Source organism: Notolepis coatsorum, assembly GCF_963971535.1.
Source record: "Notolepis coatsorum genome assembly, chromosome: 5".
NCBI lineage: Eukaryota > Metazoa > Chordata > Actinopteri > Aulopiformes > Paralepididae > Notolepis > Notolepis coatsorum.
Window position 1 is genome coordinate 15,355,564 of NC_140169.1, and position 17,535 is coordinate 15,373,098.

A 17,535-nucleotide genomic window follows, 5' to 3' on the forward strand; every position below is an offset into this window, starting at 1 on the left:
GCTGTGCAGTACTTGGGAGACCGCATCGTCAGTGGACCTGTTTGGCCTGTATGCAAATTGCATAGGGTCCATATCACTGGGGAGGGAGGCACAAATGTGATCCTTGACCAGTCTCTCGAAACATTTCATGGCCACAGAGATGAGTGCCACCGGTCTGTAGTCATTGAGACATGTTGGGGAGGGTTTCTTTGGTACAGGGATGATGGTAGACATCTTGAAGCAGGCAGGGACCACTGACTCCGCCAGGGATTGATTAAATATGGCGGTGAACACAGGGGCTAGCTGTTTGGCACAGGACTTAAGTATGCGTCCTGTTATACCATCTGGGCCAGCAGCTTTTCTGCATAAATGCTCTTCTCACACTGTGTACCGACAACGAGAGAGCGTCCCCGCCCCCCCGCGGTTGCCCCCCCCCCCTCCACAACAGCCGGCGCGCCAGTGACGTCACTAGCCGTTGAGCTAGCGCTGCCACTGTCTGCACCAAACCGAGCGTAGAAAGAGTTGAGTTTGTCCCATTGAGGGGGCGCTGACTTTGTAGTCAGTTATTGTCCTCAGTCCCCGCCATAAGCCTCTTGTGTCGTTTTGTGCCATTTGTGTCTCCAGTTTATCAGCATATGTCCGTTTTACAGCCTTGCGCAGAGTATAGACTGTAGCCTTGTACTCCTCCATGTTTCCTGACTCTCTGCCCAGGTTGTAGGCAGTGGTGCGGGATTTCAGAGCTGCTCTGATAGTACTGTTCACCCATGGTTTCTGGTTAGGGAAGACCTGCACCTTTTTAGTAGGGACAATACTATACTATCAGCCAGTGTTGTGATGAAGCAAACAATGCTGTCCGCGAACTCGCTGACGTCACTGGCGCTTCCTTGAAACATATTCCAGTCGACGTCCTCGAGAGCGTCCTGAAGCGTGGCCTCTGATTGGTCGGTCCATTTTTTTGTCTCACGTGACACGACAGCATCACGTGATCTTTGTTTGTACGCGGGATCGAGGATAATGGAGTCATGATCCGATGTGCTTGATGAAATATGAATGGAAATCACTAATAAAAGAAACATCGATTAAAAAAAAGGCATATCTCGTTCCTGGCACTCAACGGTTGGATTGAAATAACGAGATATCTCGTCCGTGGCACTCAAAGTGTTAAACTCACCATCCCCAAAGCCTGCACGGTTTCTGGCCACAACGCCTTCCGATTTGCTGCTGCATCTGACTGGAACACCCTTAAACTCACTGCCCTCACATCGCTCACTGCTTTTAAACAAAATCTGCAACAGATTGCACCTGCTGACTGCCTCCCAATCACACGCTTAGCCCTCAGAATCTTCTCTCCTCCCCCTAAGCCGCCTCACCTACCTCCCTCCGTCTCCCCCTTTCTTCTCTCACTCCTTCTCTTTTTCATTCTCTCTCTCTTTCCTTCAAGCTCGCAACAAGAATAGGGAGACACAGGCATAATTTAAGAAATAACAAATAATTTATTATAAGTAACTAAAGGAGCAGCCAATGTCTATGAGTATCAGTGTGTCAGCAGTGTGTGGATGAGTGTATGTGCAGCATGAATGTTGTAGGTGTAAAAGAAAAGAAAAGCAACCAAAACAAATTAACCAAAATTAGCAACCAAAGAACCAAATAACCAAAAACAGCAACCAGACAACCAAAACCAAATGGGGAGTTCGCCAGAGAACCAGAGGCAGCCTCTCTCATATCCTGGCTGGGATGCCTGAATACTTTCCACAACATATTTGTGTTTCCGCGTTTCTGGTCATGTGACATGTGCGCCAATCGTGGGGCCGCAAGTTTTTGAATGGTAAAGCTTAGGTGCTCTTTCGAAGTTGGTTATGGTTAGAGTTTGTCTTAGAGCATGGCGATAGAACGCCTGCCCTGATTCCAAAGTCTAACCTTAACCAACTGCGAAAGAGTCGCCTAAGCTTAACCAGTGATAAACTAGGCGTTAGGTAGTTTGCAGGCTGTTAGACCCGGAAATAGGCGCAGAACTTGCCGTCCCACGATTGGCGCACATGTCACATGACCAGAAACGCGCATGGCCAATCAGAGCGCAAAACTTGAACCATGAAACACAAATTTGTTGTGGAAAGTATAGACGCGGCTGGGACACACCGACTCAGGTGTGCCCCAATTAGGCCTAACGAGCCTTCCCCAGCTCTGCCAGCTCACCCCACCAATCCTGTGAATCAAGGATGCAGAGCAGAGCAAGCAAACACAATGTGGGGGAGGGTCGTCACAGTATGCATGTACATAACCTTGTTTTTCTTGCAGCCTCCCCCCCTCCCTTTCCCTCAAAAGGCCTTTGCTTTTTGGTCAGGCTGCTTTTGTATATAATAATTTTTCTTATTAGCTTTCTCCAAAACCATTAGTACTGCCAAAGCGTCTTTCTTTCACCACAGGATCAAGGACTCGGCCAAGAACCTCTCTGCCTCCTCTCTTTCTTTGAGAAAAAAGTCGAGAACATCCACAGCTTCTTCTCCCAACCCCCACCCATTAAAAATTCTGAATCGAGAACCTCATCTTTCATTCTGTCATCTTTCTCTCCGATTACAGACGCAGAGGCCTTGACACTGGTAACGTCGAACAGTCCCACTACATGCCAGCTGGACTCGCTACCCTCTCCGTTCCTCCAGACCATAGCACCAGATATCCTCCCATTCCTAATGGCAACCATCAACTCCTCCCTCAACTCGGGGGTGGTCCCTGCCTCCCTAAAACAAGCCAGAGTCACACTGCTCATAAAAAAACCAACCATGAACCCCACCGTCATATACAACTATCGTCCTGTCTCTCTTCTCTCCTTCCTCTCTAAGGTTGTGTTCACATCTGAAAGTATGCGGATAGTCCGGACTTTCTGGTGGACCAAATGTGAAAATGATACATTGTTTGATTTTGGTTTGTGTTCACACTGCCCTTTTTAGAGTGAACCTAATTTGTAAACAAAGGACATGCAGTCGCCAAGTCGTTCATCTATTGGACAGATCAGTCGCCCAGGTCATTCATTCTATTGGACAGGGAAAATCCCGCCTGCATCCTTGTAGTAAATATTTTGACAGCTCAACAATATGGAGCTACACCGCTGTTTTGCGATTGCCTTCATGGCTGTCATTGTTTTTTTATGGTGTGCCTGCCAAATACGAGCAGTAGAGGTTGCTACACATCATTCAGAGGAGACGTCGTCGTTCCCCCACGTCTGTCCTTGACTCATTGCTGTCTTTTTCTATTTGCTAGCTATGTCCTATGCATTAATGTTGATGTGAGATACAGTACATGTGTAAGCTAATGTGTTCTATATTATTATTGAGGCTGACTGTTACAAAGGGTCAGATTAAACCGAATATATATATTTATTGCTTGAGATCCCTTGTATAATATTTGTATATCGTTTGATATCCCTTGTATATTCTTTGTATATATACACGGAATATCCCTTTACCTGGGTACAAACCAGACCATAATATTCGTTCTCCTATTGGACAGCGACCCCTAGGCGCCAACGGCCATACCCCCAATGGCAAGTTCAAAGGCAACGCCAAGGCATGTCTCAACATGTCCAGGTTTGCGCAGTAATACGAGACAGAACTGAGGTTGGCACTAGATTATTCACCTTACGTATAAATACGTCGCAGGTGGATACAGCAGCGCTGAGTATCCAAAACGTTGAAGCCTTCACCACGATACAACGTGCCTTGAAGTGGGCCTCTTTGCCCCTGAATAGAGCCTTGAGAACCGCATGCGAATATATAGCTAAAGTGTCAGAGTTTAACGCAGTATCGTTGAGTTCGACCTATTCTAATGTGAAGTAATAGTCTATCATTTATAGTGTATCGTGCGGCTACCGTTCTTCAGTGACCAGCATTACCACCGGTTCGTCGTACCTATAGCTAGTGCACTTATCCAGGCTGGGCGGCCTAAACTCGTGCCACCACCCGAGGAGTCCTAGACGAGAACCGTTGGATATGTACACCGGAGAACCTACACCGGCGAATGCAGAGCCTTTTCTGGCTGGATTATATTGCTTTGGTACCGTGACTGCTGGAGCAGAGAACCGTCTACCCCACTATAGTGTGGGATCTACCCCTGTGAGGAGCACCCTCGAGCCCGCCTCTAGGACCAGAGGCTGGCTAGCTTTCATCCATGCTGTCGGGCATACTGGATTATAGCTGTTGCTTTGTCTACGGACCAAGGGAGTACTGCACTGGCTCCTGTATCTGGAGCATCGTTATTCCGCGTTGACCCAGACTTTGCACCCGAACATTCCTCTACCCTGCCGGCTTACAACCGGAGGGAACCCCCAGTGTCTCCAGCTGACTACTAGTGTGCCTTACGTAATTGCTATGCTACAGGTGGCGTCAGTTTATACCCATCTTACTATTCTCATGGACTTACGCTCTTGACCTACTTTAAGTGTTCTTCGCCTTACAAGCGCAAGTATAATTCTCAATCTGTAACCTACCGTTGCTTGCTCTAATAATAATAAATACCTCTAACTAGAACTTTATGTGTCATTGCCGTATTCTTGTGTGGGTGTTCACCAGATATATTCATGTACTGTATGGCCAGTAATTAAAGTACATAACTAAGTAGTGGTTTAATAATACCATACTCTCAATACAGTCATGGAATTGTACCCCTCAGTTACAATTGGTCCTTCGAGCCGGATAGTATCAGTGTAATATCTAATATAATATTGATATTAACCATGGCCAGCGGTGAACACTCCCCAAGCGTCTCTCCCAAGCTAGAACGCCCGCAGCGCAGACGTCAGCCACCTCCCTATCTAGAGGAATACGCTGTCAGTCTAATACCTAGCTTTATACAGACGTTAAATGCGGATAAAGCGGATAGTCAAAGCATGTCAAATCCTACCGACCAGGCGACCCTGCCAGTAGAGACCCTAGTAGGTTCTAACGTAACTGACGAAGCTCACGGGGGGGACCAGAGGGGACATGACATGACTATACCCCCAGACAACGTCAATGGGACGGTCCCCGGAGAGCTCCAGGATAAAGAAAGCGCTCCAGGGACAGAACCCGACACACTACCAGAAGAGAAGCGCGCCCAGGAGATGGACCTCGGGGCGCGCCAGGAGAACAGATCTCCAACGAGCACTGTCAGAAGCCGATCACCTCCGTCAGTGTCATCCCCCAGCGAAGCGGACCAGATGCTGGCACAGGCACTCATCGCCACTCTGGCAGCCTCCACTGAACGCGATCGACTCCAAGCACAGACGCTTAGTGAGCGCGAACATTCTTCCATGGAACAAGAGCGCCTCCGGGCGCAACAACTAAGTGAGCGCGAACACTCTACCATGGAAAGAGAACGCCTGCAGGCTCAACAGACGAGTGAGCGCGAACAATCTGCAGACCAACGAGAGCGTCTTCACGCGCAACTCCAAGCGCAAGCCCTTAGTGAACGCGAACACTCTGCAACCCAGCGAGAACGCTTCCAGGCGCAGCAAAGGAGTGAAGACGACCGCATACGACTGGAGACCAGACGCCTCCAGACGGAAGAGAACATTGAAAGAGACCGCGCCGATGCACAGCGCGCAGCCGCCAATGCACAGCGCGACGCCGGCAATGCCCAGCGCGACGCACAACGCGACACCGCCGATGCACAGCGCGCCGCCGCCAATGCACAGCGCGACGCAGCCCAGGCCCAGCGCGAAGCAGAGCGCGACATCGCCTACGTCCAGCGCGAAGCAGAGCGCGACCGGCTACAGGCGCGGATAGTGGAACAATTGATTGCAAGGGCGACACCCTCTCTCTCCGCACGGAGCTCCAGGGCATCATCACGACAAGGGTCTAGGGCACCTTCCCCTACCCGACCAAGTGACCCGGAACCCGGCCAACAGAAGGATCCTATCTACGTCTCCGAACCCCCTCCCCGACCGGTCCATACGAGACCCAGCAACCGGGAAGAACCGGCATATGCCGCCGAGAGACTGAATAGAAGACTTCAAGACCTAGAAGACCTAGAAGAGGAAGAGGAAGAGGAGGAAGGTCAAGCCCACCAGCAGCCACGTACTCCACAGGACCAGGAGGCCCAGTACAGCCCAGACTTCACCCCCGAGTCACTGCGCTACAAACCCCCAACTCAACTCAAGGGTGAGTTTGACGCACAGCCAGCACCGAGGAACAGCACCTGGGTACCCGGCCTCTGGTACCCACCAAGTACCAGCTCACGACAACACGTAAGGGGAGACTTGCCCAGGAGGCCTCTTCCCCAACGCTCACCGATGTGCCAGCCATCCATGGCATCGTACCTTGGCACACCGACGTTCCCGGACTTTACGCACGAGGACAGAGCACAGTATACGGAATTACGGATGTGCTTAGAGACTATGATGTCCGACGTCCCTGATGAGTCGTACAAATATGCCATCCTCCTCAAGCATCTCAAGGTGCCCAGAGCGCATAATATAGCGCTGGCATACTCCAACTCAAGCACCCCATACTCCGCAGCTCTAGTAGCCCTCGACCAGCGTTATGGACGCATATGGGACTACGTGATACAAGAAATAAGGAATATTGACCGTCTCCCCCCAGCCACAGACAATAGAGCATTGGACGACCTCTCTATCAAGGTACAATCCCTGGTAGGGATGCTGGGGTCCCAAAAGGAAAAAGGGAGAAATGAACTATATGCTAACTCTAATGTAGAACGAATACTAGAGAAGCTCCCTCCAGCCCGCCAAGATCGCTTTCGGCGGCAGAGAGACCACCGTGATCCCGACGGTCCCGAGCCATCCCTCCTAGACCTGGCCGACTTCCTCGCGAGAGAAGTCAGCAGCCTACGACTGGATACGTTCGTGCGGAGTGGACCAAGCCAAAGAGATGGACCTCGGAGATCTAATGATAACCGCCGGTCGGTGACCGTTATGCACCAAGCCGAATCAGTACCGCAGCACAAGAACCACAACACCCCCTCGACGAAAGAGAAGTGGAAGATTGTATGCCAGTACTGCGAGAAAGAACATTGGCTGTCTCAATGTGACACTTTCAAGAAGATGACCGCTGACGAGGTGAGTCAGTGGATCAAAGCCAACCGCCGCTGTTTCCGCTGCGCGTGCAGCCATATGGCAGCCGAGTGCCGCTTAAAGAAGAAATGCAGCAAGTGTGACAGCGCCCACTTGGATGTCTTGCATGACAGCAACAGGAAGAAACTCGCACCCCCAAGTAGCCCGAGAGTGAACGTCATGTATATCGACCCCGCCAGCAGCGGGAGCTCCCGAGTGCTCTTGAAAGTGGTCCGAGTGATATTAAGCTACGAGGACAAGGTCATGGACACTTACGCCGTCCTTGACGATGGGTCAGAAAAGACTCTCCTCCTTGCATCCGCTGCAGCCCGGCTGGGTCTGCGGGGGAGCGAAGAAACAATGACAATTCGTACTATAAGAAGAGACCTGAAGACCATAAAGGGTGAAAATGTCTCCTTCACTATCGCAGCAATCAGGCAGCCCGAGAAGCAGTATAGGATTACTAACGCTTTCACCAGCCAAGACATAGGCCTGTCACAGTACACCTACCCCATCCCCAAGCTGATGGAAAAATACGTGCACCTACGTCAACTACCTATACCGCTCATCGACGGCGCCACCCCGACCCTGCTCATAGGATCCGACCACGCACACCTCATCGTCCCAACGGACCGGGTCCACATCGGGCCCAGAGGCTGTCCAGCAGCAGTCGAGACCCGCCTAGGATGGACACTACAAGGCCCCCTCTCCAGGTCTCCCAACCGACCAGCAGCCACTCGCTGCCTCCACTCCAGAGTGACAGAGGAAGACACCACCCTCTTACAGCACGTCGAGAGGCTATGGACATTAGACACAATGCCCTTTAAGAATGAAAAGAAACTCGTTCGTTCAAAGGAAGACACTTATGCCATAACCCTCCTCGAGCAGAGGACAAAGAGAGTCGAGGTCAATGGAGTGATGAGATACGCAACTCCACTCTTGAGGCGAGAGGGTATGCCCACCTTCCATGCCTCAAAAGAAGCGACGGAGCAATATCTACTGAACACCGAGCGGCGTCTAGCCAGAGACCCCACTCAAGCCACTGTGTACCGCGCTGAGATTGACAAGCTAATCACAGCGGGACACATAAAGAAAATTGACATTCAAGAGGCCGATCAGACGACCGAATCATGGTACGTGCCCCACCACAAGGTCCACCATAACGGCAAGGATCGTATTGTGTTCAACTGCAGCTACCAGATCGGACTACAGAATCTGAATAAAGAACTCTTGCCCGGCCCAACACTCGGCCCCTCTCTACTAGGCGTATTGCTACGTTTCCGCCAAGACAAGGTGGCCATCAGCGGCGACATCAAAGGGATGTTCCTGCAGGTGCGACTAGTGGAAGAGGACAAGCCCCTGCTGCGGTTCTTATGGAGAGAGAGGATCGGGGATGAGCAACCATCCATCTACCAATGGGAGGTCCTCCCTTTCGGAACCACATGCAGCCCATGCTGTGCTACGTTCGCACTGCAAAAACATGTCGCAGAGGACCCAGCAGCTGACGAGGAGGTCCGACAAAGTGTAGAGAGGAGTTTCTATGTGGAAAACTGTCTGCAAAGCGTCTCGACGCCAGAAGAAGCCGAAGCCCTCCTACTCAAGCTCCGCGCCTCCCTGATCAAGGCGGCTTTGATCTCCGGCAGTGGGCCAGCAGCGACCCTCAAGTACTTCGCAGCCTCTCCCCAGAGAACAAGGCAGCAAGCAGCGAGACCTGGATGGCGACCATCCCAGGTGAAGCCCAAGAAATGACATTAGGACTAGTCTGGCGCTTCAAAACAGACTCGCTCCATTACAGACACACACCCCTGACCACGGAGCAGGGAAGGTCGATTTCTCTACCGACCACCAGACGGAGTGTATACAGAACACTCGCCAGACAATATGACCCGTTGGGATGTATCCTACCTTACACCACCAGGGCAAAAATGATTGTACGAGAGCTGTGGGACAAGGAACAGGGCTGGGACGACCCCATACCCGACCACCTTGCTTCCACATGGAGAGAGTGGGAAAAGGAACTCAACTCGCTCCCAAATGTGAACATACGCCGCAGCTACTTCCCACCCACAGTGCGGCTGGACACGTGCCAGATGGACCTGCACGTCTTCAGCGACGCCTCAGAAGTAGCCTACGGCTCGGTGGCTTACTTGCGGGCCCGAGAGGAGGGAGGAGAAATACACACCGCCTTCATCCTGGCTCGCTCAAGGATAGCCCCCCGCAAGCAACAATCGATCCCGCGTCTAGAGGTCTGCGCAGCTCTGGTAGACGCGCAACTCGCCACGTTAATCCAACGTGAACTCACCATCCCGGTGCAAAAAACAATCCTGTGGTCAGACTCCATGACCGTACTCACATGGATCCAGTCCGATTCGTGTAGATACAAGGTCTTCGTGGGAGTCAGAATCACAGAGATCCAGGACTTAACAGAATCAGCATGCTGGAGGTACGTGGACACGAAACAGAACCCAGCAGATGTCATCACACGGGGGATGTCCCTAGATGACCTCACACGTCACAATATCTACAGTGACGGTCCAGAGTTCCTCAAGCTCCCGGAAGAAGAGTGGCCTAACCCCACCCCACGGTAGGCTAGTCAAGAGGAGGCAGAGATGAAGAAATCTATGTTCTGTGGGTTGACGCACACGCCAGTCCCCACCGACCCTAACATAGACGACTGCCCCACCCTTGAGAGTGCGCAGTTAAAGACATTCCTGTGGCACCACCCTGAGGTTCCCTCCACTACTGACATTAATGCAGCTAATTACGAAGAAGCAGAACTCCTTCTGCTACAGCGAGCCCAAAGAGACTCGTTCCCCGACGAGCTAGACTGTCTGCAGGGATCAAAGCCAGTCCCGTCAGACAGCAGACTGCTCCACTTGGCCCCTGAGCGCGACGCCCATGACCTCATCAGAGTGGGTGGTCGTCTGAGACGGGCCCCGGACTTAACGGATGACGTCAAGTTCCCTATAGTCCTCAACAGCCGACACAAGGTCACCGAGCTCATCATAAAGAAATACGACGAGGATGTGCACCACGCTGGGGCAGAGAGAGTCTTCGCTGAGATCCGACGTCGCTATTGGATACTGCAAGGAAGAGAAGCAGTACGACGCTTCCAGCGGACCTGTATAGACTGTCGCAAGTGGCGAGCACAGCCCAGTATACCCAGGATGGCTGACCTGCCTCCCTGTCGCCTCCGACTTGGCGACAAGCCCTTTCACTCCACCGGCATGGACTGCTTCGGCCCGCTGTACGTGAAGAAAGGAAGAGGGACGGAAAAGAGGTGGGGCATTGTATTCAAATGCATGACCACCCGAGCAATGCACATAGAACTCCTTCCGACCATGAGTACGGACTCATTCCTTATGGCCTTCCAGAGATTCACAGCGCGAAAAGAAAAACCGTCTATATTATTGTCTGATCACGGGACAAACTTCAAAGGCGGAGAAAGAGAGCTGAGAGAGAGCTTCCAAGCTATGGGCCCAGAACTTAAGACCCACCTCGCTCCCTCTCAGATTGACTTCCAGTTTAACCCCCCGAACGCCCCTCACTTCGGGGGAACCTGGGAACGAGAAGTACGTTCAATAAAGACAGCCCTGTACGCCGTGCTTGGGGCCCAGACCGTGGCTGAAGAAGTCCTCACGACAGTCCTCACAGAGATCGAGGGAGTATTGAACTCAAAGCCCCTTGGTTACGTCTCAAGTGATGTAGCAGATGTCGACCCAGTCACCCCCAACACTCTCTTGATGGAGCGGCTGGACCCCGCGCTCCCACAGACGGTGTACAGACCTGAGGAAGCGAACGGCCGAAGAATGTGGAGGTACAGTCAAGTATTGGCTGACAAGTTTTGGAACAGTTTCCTCCTCCACTACCTACCGTCTCTACAAACCCGCCAGAAATGGGTAAAAGATAGAGACAACTTGACGGAGGACACAGTCGTCATGATCGTGGACCAGTCACTACCCCGAGCTATGTGGCCGGCCGGCCGCGTAAGCAAAGTGATCACTGGTGCCGACGGAAAGGTCAGAGCGGCAGAAGTTCTTGTCCAGGGACGGACATACACCCGACCCGTGGCGAGGCTGATAGAGTTGCCAAGGCTCCCTGACTCCCTTGATGACGACAATGACCCACTGACTTTGTGAATTGCCCTACTCCCCACAACAGACATTGAGTAGTTGACAAGACGGTTAATCTGTCTTTGCTTTATCTAATTAGGTGCGGACTAATTAGGAGGCGGCTGTTACAAAGGGTCAGATTAAACCGAATATATATATTTATTGCTTGAGATCCCTTGTATAATATTTGTATATCGTTTGATATCCCTTGTATATTCTTTGTATATATACACGGAATATCCCTTTACCTGGGTACAAACCAGACCATAATATTCGTTCTCCTATTGGACAGCGACCCCTAGGCGCCAACGGCCATACCCCCAATGGCAAGTTCAAAGGCAACGCCAAGGCATGTCTCAACATGTCCAGGTTTGCGCAGTAATACGAGACAGAACTGAGGTTGGCACTAGATTATTCACCTTACGTATAAATACGTCGCAGGTGGATACAGCAGCGCTGAGTATCCAAAACGTTGAAGCCTTCACCACGATACAACGTGCCGTGAAGTGGGCCTCTTTGCCCCTGAATAGAGCCTTGAGAACCGCGTGCGAATATATAGCTAAAGTGTCAGAGTTTAACGCAGTATCGTTGAGTTCGACTTATTCTAATGTGAAGTAATAGTCTATCATTTATAGTGTATCGTGCGGCTACCGTTCTTCAGTGACCAGCATTACCACCGGTTTGTCGTACCTATAGCTAGTGCACTTATCCAGGCTGGGCGGCCTAAACTCGTGCCACCACCCGAGGAGTCCTAGACGAGAACCGTTGGATATGTACACCGGAGAACCTACACCGGCGAATGCAGAGCCTTTTCTGGCTAGATTATATTGCTTTGGTACCGTGACTGCTGGAGCAGAGAACCGTCTACCCCACTATAGTGTGGGATCTACCCCTGTGAGGAGCACCCTCGAGCCCGCCTCTAGGACCAGAGGCTGGCTAGCTTTCATCCATGCTGTCGGGCATACTGGATTATAGCTGTTGCTTTGTCTACGGACCAAGGGAGTACTGCACTGGCTCCTGTATCTGGAGCCTCGTTATTCCGCGTTGACCCAGACTTTGCACCCGAACATTCCTCTACCCTGCCGGCTTACAACCGGAGGGAACCCCCCAGTGTCTCCAGCTGACTACTAGTGTGCCTTACGTAATTGCTATGCTACAGGTGGCGTCAGTTTATACCCATCTTACTATTCTCATGGACTTATGCTCTTGACCTACTTTAAGTGTTCTTCGCCTTACAAGCGCAAGTATAATTCTCAATCTGTAACCTACCGTTGCTTGCTCTAATAATAATAAATACCTGTAACTAGAACTTTATGTGTCATTGCCGTATTCTTGTGTGGGTGTTCACCAGATATATTCATGTACTGTATGGCCAGTAATTAAAGTACATAACTAAGTAGTGGTTTAATAATACCATACTCTCAATACAGTCAGGGAATTGTACCTCTCAGTTACACTGACGTTATTAGGTGGAGTTGCGCGCCAGATGTCACTTGGCGCCTGTCACTCATTTGCTCTAGATTAGGTACTACTACTGTAACTGAGGGGTTACAAAACCCTGACTGTATTAAAGATTGTTTAGATTAAATCACTACTAAATATTATTATTACTTGCCAGACAGTACAGTTAAATATGGCAGACACTCAATAGACGGCACGGGGACAAAGAGATAACGTTTACAGTATTTTATTAGCAATATCAAATATACAACTGAGAATTAGTACGTTGCTCTTTTATGGCGAATGATAGTAGAATGTCAGAGTATCAAAATCAGTGGGAATGAATAATTCCTAGGTTGATAATACTCGACCGGAACGCTGCATGGAGTGAGATGCCGATACAGGGCAAACGAGGGTATAGCTGGAGACTGGTGATTTCCCCCACGGAGTGGTAAGCTCCAGAGGAATTGAAGAATAGTCGGATACTCCTGCTGGTCACTGAAGAAAGAGGGTCTCATACGGATCCAATCCTTGTAATACAAGTGCTCGATAGCAGGGTAATAGCTCTTAATCCAATGCCCGACGGCAGTGATGTTAGCTAGCTAGCTTCGTCCTCGAAGCTAGCCCGATGCAGATATTCAGGTGTAGTTAAATCCAAACGCCAATGGTATTAACGATGCTCTTCTCCATGGTACTACGCTTACACAATTCACTATAATACACCAACAATGGTTCTACAATATCAAGGTCGTATCTAAGGAGCTACTAACTATCCGTAACGATACACCGCTGGTAGGTTCCACTGCTCACATGTCCAATCGTTCTGCTGTTAGGTTCACCTCGTGTTCTGATACTAATTACGTTAAGTCCACACACACTTGCTAAGGTTCACACTAGTTACTGGGTTCACTTCACACTTCACGTGTTTAGGTTTTCACTTCACTTCTCGTTACTGCTGCACACTACGGCTGCTGCGCCTTCCACAATATATACTCAGAGTGATTTCTAGAGCGCAACCGAATCTCTTGTCCGGAATCAATGCGCTGGCCAAGGGCATGTCTCAACTTGTCCGGACTCGTCTTTGAACTTGTCTGGGGGGCGCGACTGTTGGCGCCGTCAATGCCAAGGGCGTTGTCCAATGAGGAAAGCGAATAATACTATGATTCAAACGGAGGCTTAAAGGTATATAGCTTATATATATAAATAATATACAAGTTATATAAAATAATAAAACGTATATTCTCAGTGTTAATCTGGCCCTTCAGAACAACTACTATATAAAGTTCGATCGCGTTCACACCAACAGCAAATCGCATCATGCTCCACTTTGAAACGGACCGAGTCCCAATTGTTCGGTTGTTTGGTCCTCACAATAGTTTGGTTTGTGTACACACCTCTCCAAACGAAACAGACTATTGACTTAATAGCCTAAAAGAGGAAAATTCGTGGAATGCTGGATAATGGCAAAATGTACGAAGAAGCGGAACTTAGCGGAGAAACAGGTCGATGTCCTCGTGACGGAGGTCGACGACTCATTTACATACGTGGTGTTCGGGTCTACTGGAACTACATTTTTAAGATAACAAAACAACAGAAAAGCTCTGGACAGAGAGGGGGAGACGAAGAGAGGGCAGCCCCCCTGATTGCCTCCATGTATGACATGGGGGGGGGTTAGTACCTGAAGGAAATCCATTGCGAACAACATGCAACCTTCACACAGAAGGGCCTCCCACCAGGGTTCGACCAGGACCCTCTTGCTGTGAGGCCACCAGTGTTGACCATTGCGTGGCACCATTGCGAAGTAGTCGCCGGGACCCCACCAGGTGCAGGCGCAAGCACATGCAGGTTTCGTGTGAGAACAGCGCGCATGGCCGTCCAGACGAGTCCGACTTCAGAGCGGGCGGAAGCGCACGGAGGAAGGCACATTTACATTGGAACAGCTGTAAATGCCTAGTCTATATGCGAAATCAGTCTCTGTTTGAAGATTTTTTAAGATTTCCAGTTCCAGTGTTCTATTGTCCATTTTGCATGTATAACCAGTTATTATATAATTAATTAGAATGTTAGAATACATTTTAGAATGATGAAATCAGTGTGACTGTACTCCTGAGAAAGTATAGTATGGTTTATTTATATTGGGAAAGATACACACACATTAGCTGGTTGAACAACATCTATGTGTGGTAATATAATGCAGTTTCCCGCTCGCGTTGCCCATTAACACTTTGCTCGCCATGCGTTGTGTGCCAATGATGAGTTTTCTCGTTATTTAATCGTTATTTCTTTTATTAGCGATATCCATACATGTTTCATCCATCCAGCCTGACGTTATCATTGGGAATGGCTCTGAGCTTGAAAAGGGCAAATACCGCCCCCTATCGTCTCCAGGATGGTAATGCACATCATTGGATTGGATTGGGTGAAAAAGTCCATTTCGTACATGTTGACTGCAAGCAAGTCATTGATAAGCGACGGGTGTATTAGAGCCATAGCCATAATTTAAGATATAGTTTAATCGCTCGCAAATGTGCTCGTCCTCCCATTGATTAAAGTGCTGGCATACAAGCGATAATTCGTCATATCCGGCCGGCACACAATGTGTTAAAGGGGCTATGTACGACTTCCGGTATGAGAGCAGACGGGTAACACACGTGCGATAGAGCTCCTGGTCAAATGAGTGAAAAAACGGATAAAAAAGGACCCGAAAAGTAATTAAAAATGAAAAAGCACACGAGAAGTAAGGAAGAGACAACGATTGGGAAGGAAAGAGAAATGGAGAACACACGAGAAGAAGAGAATTTGAAGAAACAGAGTCCCCGAAGCGAAGCCGAGAAAAGACAGGCGGAAGAAGGGGGAGGTCCCGCTGAGGCAGACACGGGAATGCCAGGATGGGCCGGGATACTGGAGAACATAACAGCGGCGATAAAACTGAACACGGACACGATAAGGAATGATATTGGGAAGCTACGGGAGGAATTGAGGAAGGAACAGGAGGACTTCAGAGGTGAAATGAATACAGAACTCAAAAGGGTGGAGGAGAAGATGGCGGAACAGGACAGAAACGTGACCGAGTTACAGACTAGGACGGCACAAGCGGAGGAATGGAACACGGAGATACACGAGGTATTAACATGTGCGATTCAGAAACAAGAACAGATGGAGACAAAGATGTCGGACATGGAGGGGAGGTCACGGAGAAATAACATCAGAATATGGGGATTGAAAGAAGGAGTCGAAGGGGAATCGGTGACCCATTATGTAGAAAAGCTTATCAAGGAGCAATTGAAGGAGACAGGACTGGAAAAAATGGAGATTCAGAGGGCCCACAGGGCGTTGGCTCCGAGACCGAAACCGGACAGACCTCCGAGAGCGGTGATTATTAACTTTCCGAGATTTGAGATTAAGGAATTGATACTCAGAACCGCGTGGACCAAGAAGATTGAAATCGAAGGGAAAAGACTATCGTTTGATCACGATTACTCGACAGCGGTAGCAATAACATGCAGGTCCTACGCGGGACTGAAGAAAACTCTGAAAGAAAACGGAATGAGATTCCAGTCACCCATGACCTCGCTAAGGATTCACTGGGAGGAAGGGACGGTGACGTATGCGACGGCACGAGAAGCGGCGCAGGAGATGAGACGACGGGGGATGCGGATGACGGAGGACGGAGAAGGAAGGAGGCAGGAGGACCAGACGCGGAGCCTACAGCAGAGATTGGAGGGGGCACGCAGATGGACCAGGGCAGGAGACCGAGGCCAGGGAGAGGAGGGAGGAGAGAGGAGAAGGCCGAGGTGAAACGTGACAGAACGAGGACGGAGACGGATGAGGAGGCCAGAGACGGAGAGGAGGCGGGAGGAGGCGAACGGATGAGTACACGCACAAGAGATTGAAAAAACTATTCAAATAGAGACAAAATATAGAAACTGAAATAACATATGCATAAACACACATTCCCAGGTAGAGGCAGGATATAGAAATGAACATAACGTATACATGGACACATAATACACAAGCTGATGGAGGAAATAAATGGAAATATAACTAGGTTTGATAGGCGAGACACAGAACATACTGAAACAAATACATAGACACACGCTGTGAGTAACACAGTTGGGAGGGATTAAGGGGATAAATGGACATCACATAGAAAATAGAGGGGAGGAAAAGAAAGTAAAAAGGGGTACACAGGAGACACCGCACACGGGTATGGGAGGAAGGAGGGACATTGAAACATATGAGTCACATTGAGAGGGACCAGGAAAAGAGGGTCTTTGGTCAGAAGGAAGGACAGAGCGCTTTTGACCAGGAGCTCGACAGCACAAAAAAAAAACAATAAGAAAGCTGGACAAATATGACGAGCGATTGGGGATAAGGGTTTCAAACCCCCAAGCCGTCAGGGGGGGGCCTCTCGCTAGGAGAGCAATTACCCCTCACCCACCAGCAGGGGACAGGGGGGAACACAGGGACCCCCCGAACGCCTTGGGAGCACTTTATGTAAAGTTTATGTTTTTTATTTATGTTAATCATTATATGTATTCGGTGAAGAGAGCGGAGGCTCCAACCGGAGGGGGGAATGAGTGTGACATGGGGGGGGACTGACAGACGGAAGAAGAAGAAAGATGACAATGGTTAAAGGTATAAAAATGATGTCGTTAAATGTTAATGGAATGAATAATGCGATAAAGAGGGGCAAAGTGAGATGGAAGTGATTTTTCTGCAGGAGACACATTTGGTAGCACAGGATCATGAGAAACTGAAGAGATTTGGATATGAAAATGCATACTATAGTTCCTTTAAACAAAACCCGAGGAGAGGAGTAATCACGTTAATCAAAAACACAGTCAAATTTGAATTGATCAAGGAAGTAAGAGACAAGGAGGGAAGGTTTGTTCTGGTGAAGGGGAAAATGGAGGGCCAAATGGTTACGTTAGTGAATGTTTATGCACCCCCAGAGAGCGA